At 42.2% G+C, this 22,432-nt stretch overlaps 1 protein-coding gene across 2 annotated transcripts in view; it reads left to right on the top strand.

Moving 5' to 3' along the window:
* The window catches only part of PLPP1 (phospholipid phosphatase 1), a 319,610-nt gene that overhangs the window by 156,252 nt on the left and 140,926 nt on the right, over nucleotides 1-22,432 (top strand). The window lies entirely within an intron of this gene.

Raw genomic sequence — 22,432 nt, 5'->3', positions numbered from 1 at the left:
ATTTTACGTAATGAATTCTGTATGAGCAAATAATCCTGGAACACGGACTCCAGTTGCGTTTTTGTCAGCAACGCAACGTATTAACGTGAGTCACATCAAAATTAAAGCAGCATGGGAATACACGTAACAGAACTGAACAGAACTCCCCCCCTATTCCCTCCCTCCACCCGCCTTTCCCTTCTGTAACTCCTGGCCACGGGCGTTTTTGGTTCGTAAAGGTCAGGGTAGATTACTAGACACAGTGCTCTAGGGATGAACATGGTCTAGGACTATAGAGTATTAGTCCTGATCTGAGGGCTTGGGAGTCGGTAGCTATCCGGCACCTAGTATGGTATGAAATTGGGGTAGTACGGGCTACCTGGACGATAAATCAAGTGTGTCAAGTTCAATCAGCATAGCCTCCCATTCCAGCGAAATGGGCTGTTTCTGTAACCCTCTCACCTCTTCCCCACGCAGAGCTGCCCTCTCGGCCCTTCCCCACTGAAGCATGTCCGCTTGCCAGATGGACACAGCCGGGCATCTCTGGGTTTTCCACCTCATAGTGAGGGCCCTCACCGCTAGGATAAATGCTAGGTCCAAGAACTTTAATCGTATCTTCTGTATCTTTGAGCGTCTCTGGTGGCCCATAAGACAACCCAGTGCCTCAGCCGGCACTGGGAGTTGTGTAACTGTGTTTAGTGCGGTGCAGATACGTTTCCAGTAATCGTTGAGGCAAGGGCAAGACCATAGCATGTGGAGAAAACCTGCCTCGTCTTCTCGACAGCACCTTTTGCCCCAGATAGTAAATCTGGCTGTGAGGTTTTGCATCATGGTGAGTCATATTTTCGCACAAAGCTTTAGTAAATCTGGTCTTTAATCCAGTAATAAAAAATATAAAGCTTTGAGTTTTCTGCTTGAAGGCTTCATAAATAGGTCTCACCTATTGACTTTTTGGCTCCCCAAAATGTTTACTTTCCTCTCGCTCAGTTCACACATGAAAGTTGTAGTGACATAAATGTAATTTCCTTTTGAAATCTAATCCTTTTTGTGAATATCAGTCAGCCGAGTGTTAGTGTGAAATCCAAGGGCTCTAGATTTCTCAACTTGTCTGGACATATGTACATATGTGTGTATGTGTGTATGTGTGTGTTTGTGTGTTTGTGTGTTTGTGTGTATGTATGTATGTATCTATGTGTATATCCAAAATTTGACCCTGGTTGGCGCTGGCGCTCCTCATTAGTTTTTTTGGCAGAGCCCAGCCGATAAGTATTCATCAAAGCATCCAATCCTCAGGTTGAAAAATAAGTAGGCACTCACTCGTGTAGTTTAGAAATTTCAGCGGCTTTAATTCAGATGCTTGTTTCGCCCAACGCGTTTTGCTTTACCACAAGGCTTGATCACGGGATGCCGAGCAATGGCAAACGGACCCCCTTTTATTTTCAGCCTACGTTCACTTCCTATTTTGAAACCAGTGCATTGTGGATAATGTGGTTCGTGACAGTTTTTTTCAATAAAAGCTTTATCGCATTTGTTTTGTTAGTGCTCAAAGTGATAGTAGTGAAAGCTTAAAATTATATATAGATGCAAGTTAAACGTTACATGATATGTTTGCACCAATTACTCTCTAGCAATTTCTCTTCTCTCTAGTGAGCGATATTAAATTGCATAAAACTGCCTGTTTTATTTGCAGTTGTGACATTATTGTCCATCTGTTTTTCTTGTCCCTTGATTTTATTTTGCTTCACTTCGTTTTAGCTCCCTGGTGAGCTTATTTTTCCTTTCAAGGTGGAAATCTTTTTATCTCCATGATGTTATCCTTTATTTACCCTTCAGTGAGTCATTTCTTGATTCCGGGATTTAAACATTCTTCCTGTTGATAATTAAAGGTGGACATAAAGTTCTTTGTTCTGATTCAGTCCTCTCGGGTCCAGGATTCTAAATGTAAGGATATGCTTGGATTCTTTTTGTCGTAAGATTTTAATCCGATCTCCTCCTCTTTCCGATAGTGGGATTTGTTCTAAAGCACATTATCTCTGCATTTGTTTTGCAACTGCATTAGTGCGGTCCTTATGGGTTGTGGCTCGGACATGTTCTAAGATCCGTTTTTTTACTTCGAATATGGTGCTCCCTATGTATCTTTTATGGCAAGGGCATTCTATCATGTAGATTACACATTCACTCTTACATGCCAAATGTTGATGTATTTTCCATTTTGAGCCCTTTTTGATTTTAATTTTTTGTTGGGGCCGCGATCTTACAAACCTTGCAGTGCTTGCATGGCCAAAAGCCTGGTCTTTGTAGCCCAGTACTTGAATCCATAGGCCACCTGCCCCACCATCATTAGATGGAGCGCTTTATGTGTCAGCCTCTGTATTTTATTTCTTATTTGTTTGGGTTTTGGGAACAAACATAGTCCTGGGGTGGGTGATCTGAGTGCTAGGGTGACCTAGAGTCCATCAGTCTAGTGGGACTCCTCAGAGCAGGTCAGCTACACGGAAGGCGCTGTATAATTGCACATATTTGTTCATTCGTTCATGGGTGGGGTGTCCTTCAGCGTGTCTGCCTAGAGACACACCCACAAATCTGGCATTCCGTCCCCAATTTACCCATTCACAAATCTATTGCCACCCTTTACTTTGTCTCCCTTCGTTCCTCCGGGTCTCACTCTCTCCTCTTGGTTTTGCCAACTCTACGGCAATCCTGACTGGCATAACTCTCTATGCTGTGCTACTCCAGAGCTCTTTCTCTGCCAATGCCCCTCAATCCATACTTCATTGGCCTGTGCTGTTTCCATACCGAGATCAACATACAGCTCTCCCAGTGCACCTCAATTCATATTGTAAGGGCTTCTTTATATTCCACTTTTAAGAGCCACATACTACAGCTCCCATCAGCAGGCCTTCCATTCTAGTACTGAGACTCACACACAGCTCAGCCAGTGCACCTCCGTACTGGCTGACTGCTAAGACCAGCACAACGCTTAACCAATGGCACCAGTCTTAATTGTAATGTTTCATTTCTGATACCCACAAAATGTACAATGTACACTATGCCAACACACACACAGTTTCTGATTGGTAGCACCCATGTACTGGTCCCGTACTGAGACACAGTACAGCCAGTGTACCTTCTTCCCGGCTAATGGTACCTGACATTATTGTCCTGAGTGGAAAAGCACCGCTACAAATGTGTGTCTCCAACCATCATAGGAGAATGGTAAGTCTTTGAAATATCCTTATTATTGAAACGCTGAGTCGTGATGTACAAAATTCATTGTTCTTTTAATGGTCCGTTTATAGACAAGACACCAGCCAAGGCGTTTCGTTCTGCCAAACAGAACTTCTTCAGGGCGCAATTTGTGTTTCAAAGTGTGGCGAGATTTCCAAAGAATTTCTTTAGTAATGTCTTCCCATATATTTGGGGAATTTTTCTGTATATGGTTATCCCACTGTTATGGGACCAGGGATCTGGTTACTCCAAACGGCTCCCAAACATTTCTTTATATTCTCAGATAGGATATTACCTTGTATAATTTCAAGGCTGTTTCAGTGTAGTCAACAACGGTCCCACCTCCTATTCTCTGTGGGCAACCATAAAATATCTCCTTGCTGCAATTGCCTGTTCAGTCAGTTCGAATAACTTCAAGACGGCGTCTCCGTATCTCGATACGCAATCGTCTCCAATTTAGGAAGTTCCTAAATTGGAGACGATTGCGTATCGAGATACGGAGACGCCGTCTTGAAGTTATTCAAACTGACTGAACAGGCAATTGCAGCAAGGAGATATGTGCAGACCTGGAGTTTTATAATACACGCACTAAACACGAAAAACACAGTTAAACCATATATATTGCAGATTAGATTGCTATGAATGAGCGCCATTTCTCCCCGTGCCTAGAAATCAATGTGTCCCTCTGTAATACACCTGGTGCAGCGCGCTCATACTTTCGGGTCGAGTTCGCAATATAAAACTAAAAAACAAACCATACAACCTTTAGGTTATACACTTATCGCTCCAGCAGGTGCGCTAACCCACGGCGCAGATTTGTAGCGCGGCGCACACATTCCTAGGGCGACTATTCCCAGCACTCCCTCCCCCCCCCCCTCCTCTCCCACTTGTTTGTAGGCTTGATGAGTCTTAGGTACGCAAAACCCAAACTCCTGACGCTGTGGTGTTTTTTTTGCTCACTGCGGCCTGCCCCTTCTCACCTCTCTGAGAGCCAGTCCCCCCTCTGACCCTCTACCTGCTGCCCACTTCGCCCCCCCCGCCTCTTCTCTTGGTTCACACCATGGTGCTTTCACACTTAGCGTCCCCTCCAGCTCGCATTTTCAGAGATGGCCTCGGGCTCCCTGTTACAGCCTCAGGATGAGGAGGAGGAAGAAGAGAGGCGACAGAGTAAGACTTTGTGGAGGGTGGGGAGACCGATACGGTGGGAAGTGAGAGTGAAGAAAGCGAGGGGAGAGGGAAGTAAGAGCGAGAGAACCTATGGGGAAAGAGACCGAGAAGTAGGGAGAGATGAAGGATGAGAGAGCAAGTGGGAGGGAGGGAATTGGGGGACAGAGGAAGAAAGAGGGCACTGAGGCAATAGGACTCCAACGGGAACCAAGATACTGGGCTCGAGGGGACAGGGCAGGGAGGACGGATGTGGAGAGATGGACAGAGTGCCAGGTGTTGAGGAGTGCAACAAAAAGCAATGGAGAGAGTGCCGGGAAGAGAGAGAGTGAGATGTGTGGGTTAGTGGCCAGCTCCGGAACTATGGACCCTGCAGGCTATGCCCAGTGTTGACACGTGGAAAATAGGCATTTTAATGGAAACACAAAAACGCCCATTTCTTGAATTAAAATGGCGACTGTCTGACAGGCCTGGTGTAAACTGAAGGAACGTACACTTCTTAGCACTACAAAGCAGCCGAAGTGCACTACAGCCAACAAGCGGCTGCCATTGCCAGCTTAACAGACCGCGATTAAAGAAATAATTGATTGTCACTTTAATTTGTTTGCTAGATGTGAAGGCTTTCCTTCCTCTTCTGTTTGTCCCTATTTTCTTTGTGTTGCCTTCTCGCTAGTGTGCTTTCTCACTACCAGCTCTACTTTCCTCTCTTTAGCACCTTTCATCCCCATGCCCGGCGTTTCTTCCACCCCTCGTCCCCATGTTTCTCCCGCCCAGCCCCTTGTAACTTCCCTGTCACTCTCGTTAAAGATAAAAGAACGCTTTCAAGCGTTTCCCCCAACTCGGATTGGGAACTAAAGAACAAGCATTTGCAATGCAATAGGTCTCGCATTAACTTTAGTTTGAGCTATTGACATTGCAAATAACGATAACTTTTATATTTGTTTTTGTTTCAAAAACCTAAATAAAAGGCATTGTCATTTACAATACCAATAGCTTTAACTTGTGTAACTGAGAACTATTGCATTGCAAAAGCTTGTTTCTTTTGCCTTCAACATTAATTTCAAGCGTACTTCCTTTTTACATTAATTCTACTCCTCTTATTCTACCTTTGGAAGAGGTTGATGGAGGTCATTGCTGACTTGAGCCAGATGCAGACCCACTGACTCTATGGGTAGTGTACAGAATGCTTGCAGGTAAGCGACAGGTCCTTGAAGTAATATTGATACCACTTTGTGTAATGGCATTGCAAACCTTTTAGTGAAACTAATGCTTTGAGGTTCATTTATCACAATAAAAAAATGTCTTCCGGAATGGTTTTCAAAACAGTTACAAATTAAACAAGAACATTATCTCCTCTTAGCACTTAGTCCCAGTAGAGATGATCTTAAAACCCACTTAGCAATTTTGAACTCTCCTTTCTTTCAAAATGCAAGGCCAAGAGTACAGTTGCCGCTTCCTCAATAAGGATCACAATATTGATTATTCATTAAACGTGTATTCAAGAACATTAAGAAACATAACCAATTTCCTTCGATACCAAGTGGCATTGTTACTCTAAGTTCGAATTTACCAATAAATATGTTAGAGCAGAGACCAATATCGGTGGCTATTCGTCTTTAGAAGCAGTTTTTTTTGCTGTCATTTTCCTTCTTTTTTTCTGCCAGTTACATTAAGGTGTAACCATTTAAACATTTGTAAACTGTCGTGCTTAAGATCAAAGGACCGATTTGCATCGAAGCCTTCAGGCCATTAAGAGAAATAAGGACCAGATTTACACCTTTTTGAACAGCCACATTTGCTGTCCTCCACTGGGCAAAAAGAAAACCAAATCGAAGCTATATCTACTAAGATGGGCCTGCTGCAGTGGCATAACTAAGAATAATTGCCCTCCTCCCAGGATATGAGGAGCCCCTGTATCTCCATATCAGTTTTATTCCTTTTATTCGGTTACCACTTGTTTGCAACCATAAAAAGTACAGATAAAAACTATCGAAAATAAAAAATTATTTTACATAGCAAAAAAGTAAAACATAAAAGCATTTACACGAAAACACATAAATCAAACAAGAGTTTCTCTTATTTTGATAGTAGTTTTTAGGAATGTGGCTATACATTTAGCAGAGTGAGTTGAGTTCAAAAGTTGTAGAGAAAGGTAAGCTAGGTGACAAGACCTATGACCAGATGATCGAAGAAGTGGTAGTATCCAAGTTCTGCGTGGGGTCTTATAATATAAGCAGAAAAAAATGTGTAGGGTTGATTGGGTCGATACTCCGTCACACGGACAGTTCATAATGTCTTTCGACCAACACTGTATCCGAGGAAAGGGAACCAGTCGAAAGAAAGTATTAAAATGAAATCTTGTCAAAAGATATTTTTCAAAGTTAGACAAATAATATGTTAAATACGGTTGTATGAGATTGACTGGTTGAATTGCTTGGATTTGGAGATTAGAATGTTTTTGAATCTCGGTTGTACTACGAAGTTCTCTTAGGTGGTCCATGCTGATTTTCTTTAGATCTTTCCTGGATATATCCTCCACACTCGGTGGGTCGTCAAAATAAGAACTCCGACCTAGGTCTTTGAAAAAGTTCTCCACATATGCTAGCCAGGGAATCCTCCGCCAGTTTGTTAAGGCCGTACAGTCCTCAATCAGCGAGCGTGTCAGATGACATTCTGGTTTTGACCATATACGTTGCCATAGAAGGATTGGTTGGACACGTATATAGTCTGTAATATAATCCATTCCAAGCTCGTTGTGGGTAGCCTAGTTCGGAGCGCTTTGTGGGAGGGCCAACAAGTATTTAGCGAACCCGTTCTCTACTACTTGAATCGGATCAATTGGACCGTGGCCCCAGACTCCTGCGCCGTAAGTGGCCACGCTATGGCATTTAGCATAGAAGATTTTTAAAAGTTCTTGGGGAGCAGGTTTACCTAATTTCCTAGAGAAGGAGATCAAAGCCGTAGTTGCTCGCTGGAAAAGGACCTCCATATCTCCCAGGTATTCATTCAACTTAGGCTGAATGAGGGCGTTCAGAAGTGTTGGTGGGGCCCTTAAATAATTAGGGGGGTGGGGGCTCCGCCACATCTTGGCCTGCATTACGCTCTTGCTGTCTAGCATAACACATGCACTGTGCAAAGCAGTGCAAGGACTTACTTTTGGGGGGGGGGGGCATGGCTAGTAATTACCCTTGCAACACCTAGTTGATTTGCATCGTTTTTTGGCAGCACAATGCTTTAGTAAACCTGGGCACGTATGTTTTGTATTGTATTGTATTGTATGTTAGATTTCTATAGCGCCTTATCACCCAGGGGTCTCTAAGCGCTTTGCAGAGAGTGAGCACCATACTAGAGGGGAGAGAGTTAGGCATTACCCCAGGCCTCCTGAAACAGCACCGTTTTTAGCTTTTTTCTGAAAGATAAGAGGTTTGTTTCTTTGCGCAGGCTCTCTGGCAGTTTGTTCCATGCACTGGGAATTGTATGGGAAAACGTGCGCCCTCCAAAGGAGGATAGCTTAAAACGCGGACAAATCAGTAGAGCAGCGTCTGCTGATCGTAAATTCCTGCTTGGGGCGTATGGAACTAAACGTTTCTTGATATATTTTGGGGCTTGTCCGTACAGTGCTTTATGCGTTATGCATAGGCCCTTGAATTTGGCCCGTTGTTTCACCGGCAGCCAATGGAGTTTATGGAGGAGGGGAGTAGCCTGAGTCCTTCTAGGTTTGTTGAAGATCAGTCTGGCGGCGTCGTTCATGACTATCTGCAGTCTGCTCGACAATTTTTGAGGGATATTGTCATACAGAACGTTGCCGTAATCCAGGCGTGCCAGGATCAGTGCTGATACTGCTCTTCTAAGCGTGTCTACCGTCAGGATAGGGGATAGTTTGCGCAATTGCCTCATTAGCCCCACACAAGTACCCACTACAGCTGAGACTTGGGCAGACATGGTGAGGTTTGCATCGATAATCAGGCCCAAGCTTATTACTGCTTCAGCTGGTATTGGGGATGGCCCTAATTCGGTAGGCCAGAGGAGGTCGTTCCAGGGGCTCGATGCCGTAGTGATCGCCAACACCTCGGTCTTATCGGGATTTATTTTTAATGAGTTGGTCGTCATCCAGTTCACGGTGAATTTGAGAATGTTCTGCATTCTCTGGTATGCCATTGGACAGTTGTCGATTTGCATAATAATCTGCGTATCGTCGGCATAGTTGTATATACTGCAGTCCATCTGATTTAATGTTGAGATGAGAGGTTGCAGGTAGGCATTGAACAATAAAGGTGATAATGCCGAGCCCTGAGGGACTCCGCATGTGATACCTACTGCCTCCGATACCAGGTTAGCCAATTGCACTCTGGACCCGTGACTCCAGGAAGGATGTCAGCCAGGCATGGGCGGTGCCCTGAATACCAAGGTCCCACATCCGCGACAACAATAGGTCATGCTTGACCGTATCGAATGCCGCGGAGAGGTCTAGCAGAACCAGGGCACATGGGTTTTTCCTGTCCGCTTTAAGTCTCAGGTCGTCCAGCATGGAAAGCATGACCAATGGTGGGCCCTGAAACCAGCCTGGTTGGGCTCTAGTAGTTATTTTCTAGATGTTGAGAGAGAGGGGGCAATACGTGTTCCAGGATTTTTGCTAGGAACGGTAACTGTGAAATGGGCCTGTAATTTTTCAGGATCTTGGTATCAGCCCCTGCCTTTTTCAGGAGGGGAATCAGACGAGCCTCCTTGAAGTTGGATGGAACCTGTCCAGTTATGAGCGAGCTATTCAGGAGTGATAGTATGTCGTCCTCTAGCCCTAACCATGCTTGTTTAAAGACCCTTGGGGGACACGGGTCCGCCGGTGAACCTGATTTAACTCGGCCCATCACTGTTCTAATAGTTTCCTTAGTGAGTAAGGGTATTGAGGTAAGGGGCTGGGTGACTGTTTGGGTCGTTTTGGTCGGAGTATCGGGACAGTCCAATCTGGGGGTCATCTTAATTTCGGACAGAAGATCAACAATCTTAGTTGTAAAGTAAGACTGAAATTTTTGGCAGTCTTCTTGTGAGAAGGAGGGGGGCTGTTCCTTCTTTTTCCTCAATTCAGACAGAACCTTAAAGATTTCTTTCTGGGGATTAGGAGAGGTTGCAATTCTGTCTTCATAAAATTCAGCTTTCCTAGCCCTAATAGCTTGTTTATATGTACTTAACTCTTTGGCATATAGGGTTTGACTGTCAGAATCATACCCCTTGCGCCAGGCTCTCTCTGACCGACGCAGGGAGCGTTTCAATTGCCTTAGTGCCTCATTGAACCATGGTGCACTTTTCTCCTTATCTCCAATTTTAACCCTTCGTGCAGGAGCCACCACCTCAATGACGCTTTCCAGTTTTCGTGATAGTTTGAGACTGGCTGTCTCAGTGTCATCCTCTGGTTGTCTATTAAGGTGAGGTGGTAGTCTCTCTAGAGTGGAGATAAGTGTGTCAGTGTTGATTGTGTTCCACCTTCTCACGACCTGCCACTCAGCGGTGTGCGGTGCGCTTTGTCCTGGAAATACTATTCTACCCTGCAGCAGGTGATGATCCGACCATATGCAGGGAGATATAGTAATGGGGCCTAACATCGGGACTGACGTCCAGATCAGGTCTAGAGTATTACCTTTCTCATGAGTAGGACCAATCACCCTCTGGATTAGGTCTAACGAAGTCAATGCTTCATCTAGCTGTTTCGACAGTGTCTTTGGGGGATTCTTCCCAATGGAGGTTGAAGTCTCCCATAATCATGAGACCCTCATACCTAGTTCGTAGGTCATGAACCAGACCCAGAAAAGGTTCCATGAAAGCTGGGGAAGTCCTTGGGGGGGCGGTAAACGAGGAGTATCACCAAGCAGTTGGTGGTGGAGCAGAGCTTGACTCCCAGAATATCCGCACCTTCCAGACTTTCTGCACAGATGTCGGATTTAAAAGATTTTTTATATAGAAGGGCGACTTCCCCCCCCCCCCCCCCCCCCTTTCTACCATCTTTCCTGTTGTGAATAGTGGCACTGAAGTTGGGGGGTAGTGCTGCTACCAAGTCGGGCATGGACGAGTCTTCTAACCAGGTTTCCGTAACCCCCAAGACATCTAAGTTGTCTTCTTGGAGCAGAGAGAACACTTCCAGATTATGTTTTTGGAGGGAACGTGTATTAAGTAGAGCAATGCTCTGTGAGGTTACTTTACCAAGTTCCCTCTTCAAATTAGTCTTGTTAGTAAGTGGCTTAGCTATATATTTCAGCAATCTTTCCTGTTTCAATGTCTTCCGCTCATTTGCACAGAATCATGAACTGTGAGAATTGCCTTATTCTGAAACCCTGCATAGAATGGATGCTTTCTACTGTTTATTCTGGTAGAAATCGTGGAAATGCAGGCATACTAATTTTGCGCTTGTGCAGACCCCAGTGCGCACACAAATCTAGCAGGAAGCGGCACCTGCCCTCAGTCGCTTAAGGAGGTGCTTGTTTTTAGTCCACTAGGCCCGGTGACCTCTTTCTATCTGAAGAAAGGCTGTTGTATCATAGATTTGATTTTCTTTCCCACCGAGCCTGGACACGGACCAGTCTGTTCTGGTGTCTAAGTTCAGACTTACCGTAATGCAGATAAGTGGTATAATGCAGATGTCCGTGTCTGCCCCAAAAAAAGCATTCGCATTACCAGTAGGTCTCGCCTATGGTAGAGCTATTGGCTTTGTTCGTTTCTATTAAGTGTGTTGTACAGCAGCATGGCAGCTGTGCAGCATGACTGAAAGTTAAGGAAAAGAAACGTGTTATGATGTGGTTAGAGCCTCTAGAGAAGGGCATTGTTCTGTTTTCGGAGTATGGGATTATTCTTCGCGTTAACCAAAAAATGTTAAACTTCCTTCAAGTTGAAATTGACATTTTTGGCCTTCATAAAGGCATCAAAAAGGCCATGCCGAGCAGGGAGCGCAGTGCCGTTTGCAGCTTTGTAGCATCTTGACCACTGTTGGTGTGAATTTGGGTGCTTGAAGGCCCCCTCCCCCCTCACCCCCTGCAGGACAGGAAGTGACATTGAACGTAGAGGGACTGGGTAGGGGTGGATGTAGCAAGCAACAGCTGGGTAGGTATTTCCAAAAGACAGACAGCATTGATGTTTCTGGACGACACCGGGCAAATATCCTGATCTTATAGTTCACTTATGCCCAATCCTGGAGTTCTGACTGTCCACAAAACTCAGTTCAGTTCAGTAAATCTTTATTTCGAAGAATAAAAATTCCTCATAAAAGCACATTACATTATAAAATGTCATTAAATATCATTACATTTCATTCCTGAACTTTTTATGTTAAAAACAACAATAAAAAAGAGAGGATATGATTCCCAAGGCAGGTATGGTTTTATAAAACAAATTTATTTCTTGTATTCCTCAATCTTACTGCTACTTTTAAAAAGCTTAAAATGGCACATAGGGTGTGGGGATCAGTAGCTTTCTGTAAAAACAACAATGCAGTTTTTGCTTGGCGGAATTTCTGCTTCTTAAAAATGTCTACCAAAAACAAACGTCTATGGTTGCTATAAAAAGGACATAAAAGTACAAAATGAAGGGTGTCCTGCGGAGACCTGTTGTCGCAGCCGCAGGCACCCTTCTGCTCAATTGTTACAGTAAAACCAGCAGGGTAAGCTAAAATGTTTGGTAACCAATTGAGCCTAAAACAGCACATTAAAAAAACGATCATTTTGGCTATACATCAGAAACAGATATGGTTCCATTCCCTCCCCATTTCTTACAAGATCATAGGCTGCTAATGATTTCTTTGCCAGGCCACGACTTCTTCTATAAGAGGCAAATTTTTCCCCAAAAGCAATTTTTTCACCTTCAGTTTACAGCTATATACAATCGAGGAAGGATCATTAAAAGGTTGGCACTGGTCAATACTTGTTAGAGAGTCTTTCACATATTTCAACCAAGGGATTTGTAGGGCCTTGTCTCTTTGTAAACAGTCTATTTCCCTGGTCAGGGCTGCCTCCGGGTTGGTCCAAATTCTCATCCATGCCATGGTTGGCCTTAGTTTAACAATGTCAGAGATATATTGCATCCCCAGTTCATCTTGGGCAATTTCTGCAGGGATGGTTTGCGGGATTTTTAAAATTCTTCGAAATAATTTATCTTCATGCTGCTGGAGTTGCTTACAGTCCCTGAAGCCCCATACCTCAGCACCATACAAGGCCTTTGCTGTGCTGATTGAGCCATATAGTGCCATTATCTGTTCTGCGCACCAACGTCCCAATCCACGGGCAAAGCTCGAGATGGCCCCATTTGAGGAGACTAGCTTGGTGCAATGGGCCTCAACCCGTCCATTAGCAGCCCTAGATAGGGGAAGGTCTTTACTTTGCCCAGGGTATGTGACCCAATTTTGAACACGCTCTTGCTCGCGGGTTTTTTGCCGGCCACCATGACAAAAGATTTTGTTAGGTTGACAGACCGGTCCAAGTCCCCCATGAACTCAACAAATCCGTCCACCAGGAGTTGCAAAGCCCTTGGGGTCCTGGCCAGCAGGACCGCGTCATCCGCGTACAATAGTACTGGGACATGACGCGGTCCTACTTTAGGAGAGTCAGCTTCTAGAGCAATAAGGGCACTCTCTAGGGCGTTAATGTAAAGGGAGAAAAGAAAAGGGGCTAATATGCACCCATGTCTTACTCCCCCTGAACATAAAAATTGATCAGTTTGCCCCCCCTCTGGGCTGAAGCGGACCTTGGCCGTGGTGTTCCAGTGCAGCTCTTTCAGTTTGTTAATCAGCCCCTCCTCTATCCCTAGGTTATGCATCATGGACCACAGTTTAGACCTATTGACATTGTCAAAGGCCGCGGCTAGGTCCATAAATGCCATGTAGACCGTGCCCCTGCCTGCTTTTGTATACTTAGCTGCCAAAAGATACAAATTTAGGCACTGGTCACTTGTCGATCTGCCCTCCCTAAACCCATATTGTGTTTCAGCCAAGATATGATGTTCCTCAGTCCACTCCATAAGCCTGTTTAAAATCACTCGCCCCAAAATTTTAGCAGAAACGTCAAGCGAGATCAGCCTATAACATTTAGGATCATCTCTGGACCCTTTTTTAAATATCGGTACAATCAGTGCCGTGGACCAGGAGCGTGGTAGGCCAGATTTGATGGCTGCATTTAAGACCCTTGTTAAAATTGGTGCCCATAAGTCTATGTTGCTTCTATATAGATCCGGTGGAGTACCATCCGGGCCAGGGGCCTTGTTTGGGGTCAACCCGCTGATTGCATTTATCTCCACTAGCGAGAGGGAGGTTTTGTCACTCCGTGTGCCCTGCCATTCGCCCTCCTGAATTGCTAGGTGTAACTTGTTATATAGCCCTTGGAAGTGATTGACCCATTGCTCTGAGAGGATGTTACTACTAATCGCCGGGGCAGAATTCTCGTTAAAACAGGGCCGATTTACAATTCTCCAGAATTCTGCAAAATCCCTGTTTTCTCCCGCCTCTCTCAGGTCAGCCCACACTTCTGCCTGACGAAACTCAATCTTTGGTAAATGTTTACACAATATTAGGAGGGCAACCTAATTTTGTTCACATTGAACTTTTCATTTCGAATTGCATGTTTCTGTAATCACTCTTGTTTCTTTTTTTATTTATTTGCAGACGTTGTCTTTTTCCATAAAGTTCTTTTTATTAGGTATCCAATTCCATTACACTTCAAAAAAACAGCCAGTGAGTTTCATTCTTTTATAGGGACTTCATCAGGGCCTAAACCATTTTTTTTTTTTTAACATGTAGTCAATACTTTTTTACTTATTTTTTTTTTATTTTTACATAGAATTTTCACATTATAAGTTTTTTATTTTGTGTGTACTTTTTAATTGAACATGAACCACTTCCATCTCAAGGACTGTATCGATCAAAATTTCAGTACCAACCTCTGTCAGGTATACAGACTAACATACACACCATCCCCAAAAATTAAATTAATATGTGAATTTGTTAAACCGAAAGACCCCAACCTTTTAAAGAGTGATTGCAGTTACCAAGTGCGTACTTATTAACCAACACCTGTAGTACTCCACAAATGTCCAGAGCCTTACGGTCGGCTTCATTGTCACTGGCCACGATCACAGTAATTAGGCGTGCCCGGACTGGGGGTCGGTCTTTTAAATATCTTGCTACGCGGGCCTGGAATGTCCTGCCACTCTCGTTAAAGAGTGAGAATTTAATGTCCTTTGGGAAAGAGCTCAAAACGGGGTTGTTTTTTCAGTAACCCTCTTCTCTGTTGGGGTTATGCTGTGTATGGTCTGATAGCGCTGGGACACTCTGCCAGAGTAGCTGAGCGCTTAATAAAACCCCCAATAACCTAACATAACGAGAAGATCACTACCTTACTTACAATTTGAATTGTCCTCCTTCTTTTCCATTAATTCCCCTTTAAAATGGCTGGGCTCCTAATGTCAAGAAAGAGGTTCGATGTGTCAGTACGCCTAAATCCTTTCCATCTCTTCCTCTTGTTTATTAAATTATATCTCTCCTTGTTTCTTTTGTAACCTGCTTGACGCAGTGTTAGCTAGCCATCACCTGATTAACTTCCAATCCCTATAACGGAGTAAGCCTATATTCCAGGTAGAACTAAAATCCCCTTCTCTCATATCCTGAATCATTTCTCCAACATATCATTAAATTATACAAGCAACATCATATAAGTCCCTTCAGACCCCATATTCCTCCTTTTGATCTTTGTCCCTGCCCAACGGGCTATCTTGCATATCTCCCAATGTCTCTTGTCTTTCGGCGTTTGTCCTAGTCCTGTCTGAGTGATCTGTCTTAGGTGCACTCATTGCGCTTCTTAAATATCCCTCCAAATTCAGTAACCGGTTTCAGCTGTGCCCTGTCAGTCTCGACTGCAAATCCATTAGTCTATGGCAGCCATCATGAAAGTTCTTCCTGTTGTATTCATCCTCCATAATCACATTCCTCAAGTATCTGGAAGCTTCACTCAATCCTTCCTTTCCTTTTATATGGGGATATGGTGAGATTACGAAGAAATTGCAGTGAGGTAAGTAATTTCAAGATGGAATTGGAAGGTTTGAAAACCAGATTACGACAGAGAGAGTACAAAGAGCGTTTTGAATTTTGCCGAAAGTAGGGATTCTACAGACTAGTTGGAACACCACACTGAGCAAAAAGAGCAAAAAAGAGAATAGAAAACTGGCTTTTGTGTCCACATATAGTGCAGAATACAATGAGGTGTACAGGATACTACAAAGACATTGGGAATTGCTCCATGGGGTACCAGGTTTGGCTAATTGGCTCACTGACAAACCAAGGGTGACCTATAGGAGGGGGATTACAGTGAAGAGTCTGGCCATATGCAGCTACACACCTCCCTTTAGGGACAGAGGTAGAAATTGGATACCTGACCAACCGAAAGGGAACTATGTATGGATGGATTGATTGTAATATGTGTAAAGTAGGTATAAACAAATTGAAGGACTTCAGTTACAAATCGGAAAGAAAGTACTATGTGAATGCTTTTATGGATTGCATACGTTCACATAAATAACATGGATACTATTAAAACGGTCATACAATCTATAAAGGGAGTACGATTAGGATGCTGAAATTGCTCCTACAAGCACATCAGAGAACCGTGAAGAACAGGGACAGCAAAAGCCCAATTTTTCAACATATGTGAGTTGAACACCCCAATGTGACTGGTTTCACCTTCCATGGTATTCAAAGACTGCGCCTGAGGCTGAAGGGAGGTGATCGGGTACTGTCATTAAGACAAACTGAGGCCAAATGGATTGCGAGATTGCAGTCTGTAGAGAAGGGGCTGAATACTAAACAGGAATTTAATTACTTCCTTTTAAAAATGTACCGTATGGTGCAGCATGCCGTTTTGTGTGTACAGAGCACTGCACACTAACAGTAAGGGAGGGTAAGGAGCTAAATGACTTGAGTTTTGAAACTTTATAGTGAAGATACTACAGCGCATTATGTGCTAGCATAAATGTATGAGGTGGGGATAGGGCTTGATAGCATCATCTTTGTCCTATATATATCTAACTGTAACAGACATTAGAAATATAACTGACAAGGTACGGATCAGAGGTATACTTCATATGGACAAGACCGGGGATAGTCTTAGGCTAACAACAAAAGCCTGTTATAAGATGGCAGCCGTTCTCGGGTGTATCAAGATGGCAGCTACTTATATGCTTCATAAGAAACCGGTTAGAAGATGTGGCCCACTCTCTGGTGTATTGAGACCGCCATTTTAAGATGGCAGTAATGTGTATGTCAAAAATCTTTGGGTTGTGACTGACAGTCACACCCTAGCCTGATGCACAGCTTTAATATGTTTCACTCCTATTCAAAAATACTCTCAAACTTATTCCTTAAATGAATTTGATTTTAAACATGGTTTTATTCACCAAATTGTTCACCCAATTGTTTTTCTGTAATTATCACATATTTTTCAAATCATGATTATTTTCAACATTCAATATTTACAATTCATCTTTGGTGTGAATTCCGTCACACTTTAACACAGCCCATAAAAATGTACATTTTGAACCGAGAACAAAAGCTTATAACAAAAGCTTAAATCGGCCCGATGCATTTCGGGACCCTGTCCCTTCTTCGGGGGCCTTCCTATGAACAAAAGATTGAATAATATGTGTTACTCTCTTCACTTTTCAAAATTGGTTTCAACTCATGGGCACGTTCAGGCCTCAAATCTACCACCAAGTTTCCATAATCACAATTACATGTAAAAGACAAATAGACACTCTCAATTTCCATGTTTACTGCCTGTAAAACATTGATACAAATTATATGAATAATACTACATGCAATATTTCATGGCAAGTTCCTCATTATTAGTGTCTTTACACTCATTTCAGTCTTTTAGTGCTTCCTAAATTCATGGGGTGCCTGCCTGGCTCTTAACGTTGTTGAAAGGTTAAACCATACCTCTCTATTGATTCTGACATTTTACCCAATCGACCCGTGGCTGGTTAGGTTTAAGACATTCTGCAATTACCAGCTTTGCTATTCTAGTTCTATGTTCTTCCTTCATTATATACAAAAGTGTGATTCTAGTTACCTTTTTTAACGCAGTGATTTGCTGCTTGCTTCTCAGGTTAAATCTGAGCTGCTCGTGGCGTGCTGCAAATGGAATGTGGGTGTTGTTTATTATTTACACTCACTAGAAATTCAACGTTAAGATGTACCAGCTTTCCATTGCTTTAATTTTTACCTTTAGGCAGACCGGAGAATCACCGACTTCTAATTGTGTTGTGGAATTTTCAGTGCGTTTCTTCTTTAGTTTTCCATGTGTCTGCCATAAACCAAAATATGTGTCAAACAAACTATTCTGTGTTACGCGTGCATTTGCTCCATAATAATTCTTAAGTGTTTGAGGCAAATGCCGTCCGGAAAACTCACCGGTTGCTCTAGGAGCTAGCAGCTCTTCGCGGGAAACGTTCGGTGCAAGTGACCCCGCGTTCACACAAACGCGACCTTATCATGCCCTGACTGACCTCATTTCCTGTAGATTTTGGGAGGCGCCATCTTGGAATGGTGTAAACTGACGGATAACGGGACCGATTCTGTGTTCTATAGTAATATATGGTCCTAGTTTACTGTCGTTTGCTACGTGTGTGTAATGTAAATGATCTACGATAAAATGGTGTTAAAAAACTGGCAAATTTCTAGGTCGGTAACTGACTCACTTAGAGTTGCTGATGTTCATGCTAGTAAATATATGCAACAGCTAAACGCTGTGCCAGCAATTACATGCTTCGGCGTTGGCGACATTCTTACAAAATTGTTTGTATTTTTTAACATAGATATCAATCTGCATTATATGTTGTACATAATGAATATATAGAACAAATATCATTAAACATTTATATGGTTGTTGATAGTCATATCCACATTATTTGACTGACAAATTCTGAAAATTTGTTTTACAGAAAGCAAACCATATCTAATTTATCATTTAATCCACGGGGCTCCATGGTTTCAAATTTTTTAATCCGCATTATTTCCCTTTGGGACAAGAATTTTTGATTATCCCTCCCTGGTATCACTTCGATTTTCTCAATGGCTAAGAATCTGAGTTGAGAAATGTTGTGCTTTTTTTCTAACCAATGTGCTGCTAAGTTGGAATTGGTGTTTTTGGTTTGTTTCATGCTTTTGTGCTCTCCTATTCTTGTCTTAACTTTCCTTTCTGTTTTACCTATATACATCAGCCCACATGGGCATTTGCTACCGTAAATCACGAAGTTAGAATTGCAATCTGCTGATAATTTGAGTGGTATTTGTTTACCAGTTCTTGGGTGAGATACAAATGTTTGTTGCATTACATTATTGCAATTAATGCAATTATTGCATTTTTTCATTCCCTTGTGCTCTGTTGGTTGTAGTTTCCTTTTCGATTTTAATTCCTCCTTTAAGTTTTTGCTCCTTTTGTAGGCAAAGATCGGTCTGTGTGCAAAAATCTTGTTGAAATCTTCATCTTGTTGTAACAGTTCCCAACGGTTTAAGATTATCTTTTTTATATTTCGGGATTTGGTGGAATATTTTGAGACGAAGACGCTCCTTTGCTTTGTTTTAGGTATTTTCACATTTTTGAGTAGACTTTCACGACTGAGGTTTTTCACCTTTTCTTCAGCTTTGTTTATGCAAGTCACTGGATATCCCCTTTCTTGAAACTTATTTTTGATCCTCTGCATATCTGCTTCTTGTGCTTCAGGGGACGAGCATATTCTTTTGCTTCTTAGCATTTGTGAAAATGGTAAGTTTTCAATTAACTGTGAAGTGTGAAAGCTACTAAATAGCAAAGTGTTATTCCGGTCAGTGGGTTTGACATAAGTTTGAGTATTCAACTTCATCTGACTTCTGGTGATTTGCACGTCCAAAAATGATATTTCTTTGTCATTAATCAAATGCGAAAATGTAATCCTAGGATTTTTTCGATTCAATTCATGAATGTTTTCCACTAAGATTTCAGATGAGCCTTTCCAAATCAGAAATATATAGTCTATGAACCGGCGATACATTAATAATGAGGTTGTCCACGTGTCATTTGTCAGAATGTGCTGTTCCTCAAATTGCGCCATGAAAATATTAGCGTAGGTCGGTGCTCCTCCAAAACCCATGCTGGTCCCGCTGATCTGTAGAAAGAACTTGTTATCGAACTGAAAATAGCTGTGTTGTAAGCAAAACAATAAAAGTTCAAGCAAGAATATTTTGTTGGCTCCAATGTCTTCTAATTGCAGTAATGCCCACTCTGTCGCTTCGATTCCTTCCTTCAATGGTATTGATGTATAAAGTGAGTTCACATCTATAGTACAGAATGTCCATTGGTCGTTTTCCTCCACTTTTACTGTTTCCAGGAGATTTAAAAATTCAGTGGTATCTTTAATGTTGGTTTTCCAGTTGGTTACAAATTTTTGAAGGAATGTGTCTATGTACTTTCCTAATGGTTCAAATATTGATCCCACTCCCGACACGATGGGTCTGAATGGTGGATTTTTCAAATTCTTGTGCACCTTGGGGAGCATATATGTATGGGGTCTTTTTAATTCAGTGTCTACCAAGAATTGTAGTGTTTTCGTTGTGATCCATCCCATGCTTAAAGCATTTTGCAAAATGATATCCAGTGCTTTCCGTATGTCGTTGGTAGGGTCTCTTTCCAGTGGTAAATAGGTAGTCTCATCCATCAGGTGTTCCTCAATTTTTCTTTGATAAAATGCAGCATCCATTATTATTAGAGCTCCTCCTTTATCTGCTCTTTGGAATTCTAATGTTTTCAAACCTGCCAATTCTTGTAAAATCATTTTCATTTTTGGAGAAATTAGTTCTTTTACTGGTTTGAAAATTAAGTTTTGCAAGGTCTTGGAGCACCAATTTTTCGAACATGTCAATAGTCTTATGTGAAGTTGGTGCGGTGAATGTACTCTTAGGTTTGAATTCTAGATATTCCTTCGTAACTGTTTGTGTTGGTTCCGGGACTACATTATTGAAAAAATGGCGTAATCGAATGGTTCTCATGAATTTATAGAACGCTATTTCAGTTTCAGTTAAGTTCGAATTATACGTAGGTACGAACGATGTTCCTTTGTTTAACACGTTTATTTGTTTCCTACTTAATTCAACTGACGAAATATTAATGACTATGTCTTTCCGCTCCTCAAAAATGGTTTTTTTGTCGCTGTTTCTTTTTGCTTTTCCTCTTCTGATCTTGGTAGGTTTATGCTGGTTTTGTCTGGCGGTTGGGTTGTCTCCTGTACCTGAACCAAAAAAGAAGGATCCACTGTTGTTGTACTTTTTTGCGCTATTGAAGTTGTTCCTGCTGACGTTGTTGGTATGTTTCTTTGAATTGGTGCTCTTGTGGCTGCTATATCGCTGTCTGAGACCACGCTTTCATTGGATGATGTGTGTTGTTGTTTCTGTGGTCTCCTCTGTGCATACATTTCTGCCCAGGTGTAAACTTCGTTTAAACGATAATCTATTGTGTCCCTTTTAAATTTTCTTAATTTCCTTTCTTGAAGTTCTTTTTCATACTGGTCAAGTCTTTTATTAATCTCCTCCAAACGGGTGTTCCAATCTTCTTGCTCAAATCTTTTGGAGGTGTCTCTTTGCAAATTGAATATTTCTTCTTCCAATTCTTTTATTGATTTAGATAATTCTTCTATAATCAATAAGATTAGATCGAGAGAACACTTATTGAGCACTGAATACCATTTTTCCATGAAAGCTTTGTTATGTTGTAATCTGAATAAGAGGGGCTTAATCGCCAATCTCAGCCCTCTGGGAATACGCTGATGCTTATGATACTGAATAAGTGTGGTTGCGTGTAACCTCTGATTTAGTTCTCTGCGCATGACGAATTCCATGTTTTTTAATTGTTGTATCGCTGAGCCTTGGTGGGACTCGAAGCTTTTAGTGACCTTAATTAATCCGTAAATTTCCTTGGCTTCATCTTCCGTGAATGCTCTGGTGTTAGCTCTGTTGTCTGTTGTGCTGGCTATGCACAAATCGAAGTGATACCAGGGAGGGATAATCAAAAATTCTTGTCCCAAAGGGAAATAATGCTGATTAAAAAATTTGAAACCATGGAGCCCCGTGGATTAAATGATAAATTAGATATGGTTTGCTTTCTGTAAAACAAATTTTCAGAATTTGTCAGTCCAATAATGTGGATATGACTATCAACAACCATATAAATGTTTAATGATATTTGTTCTATATATTCATTATGTACAACATATAATGCAGATTGATATCTATGTTAAAAAATACAAACAATTTTGTAAGAATGTCGCCAACGCCGAAGCATGTAATTGCTGGCACAGCGTTTAGCTGTTGCATATATTTACTAGCATGAACATCAGCAACTCTAAGTGAGTCAGTTACCGACCTAGAAATTTGCCAGTTTTTTAACACCATTTTATCGTAGATCATTTACATTACACACACGTAGCAAACGACAGTAAACTAGGACCATATATTACTATAGAACACAGAATCGGTCCCGTTATCCGTCAGTTTACACCATTCCAAGATGGCGCCTCCCAAAATCTACAGGAAATGAGGTCAGTCAGGGCATGATAAGGTCGCGTTTGTGTGAACGCGGGGTCACTTGCACCGAACGCTTCCCGCGAAGAGCTGCTAGCTCCTAGAGCAACCGGTGAGTTTTCCGGACGGCATTTGCCTCAAACACTTAAGAATTATTATGGAGCAAATGCACGCGTAACACAGAATAGTTTGTTTGACACATATTTTGGTTTATGGCAGACACATGGAAAACTAAAGAAGAAACGCACTGAAAATTCCACAACACAATTAGAAGTCGGTGATTCTCCGGTCTGCCTAAAGGTAAAAATTAAAGCAATGGAAAGCTGGTACATCTTAACGTTGAATTTCTAGTGAGTGTAAATAATAAACAACACCCACATTCCATTTGCAGCACGCCACAAGCAGCTCAGATTTAACCTGAGAAGCAAGCAGCAAATCACTGCGTTAAAAAAGGTAACTAGAATCACACTTTTGTATATAATGAAGGAA

This window comes from Lissotriton helveticus, chromosome 2_1 (genome assembly GCF_964261635.1).
Source record: "Lissotriton helveticus chromosome 2_1, aLisHel1.1, whole genome shotgun sequence".
Classification (NCBI taxonomy): Eukaryota; Metazoa; Chordata; class Amphibia; order Caudata; family Salamandridae; genus Lissotriton; species Lissotriton helveticus.
Note: the sequence above shows the minus strand (reverse complement) of the source record. Positions and strands in the feature narration are given on the sequence as shown.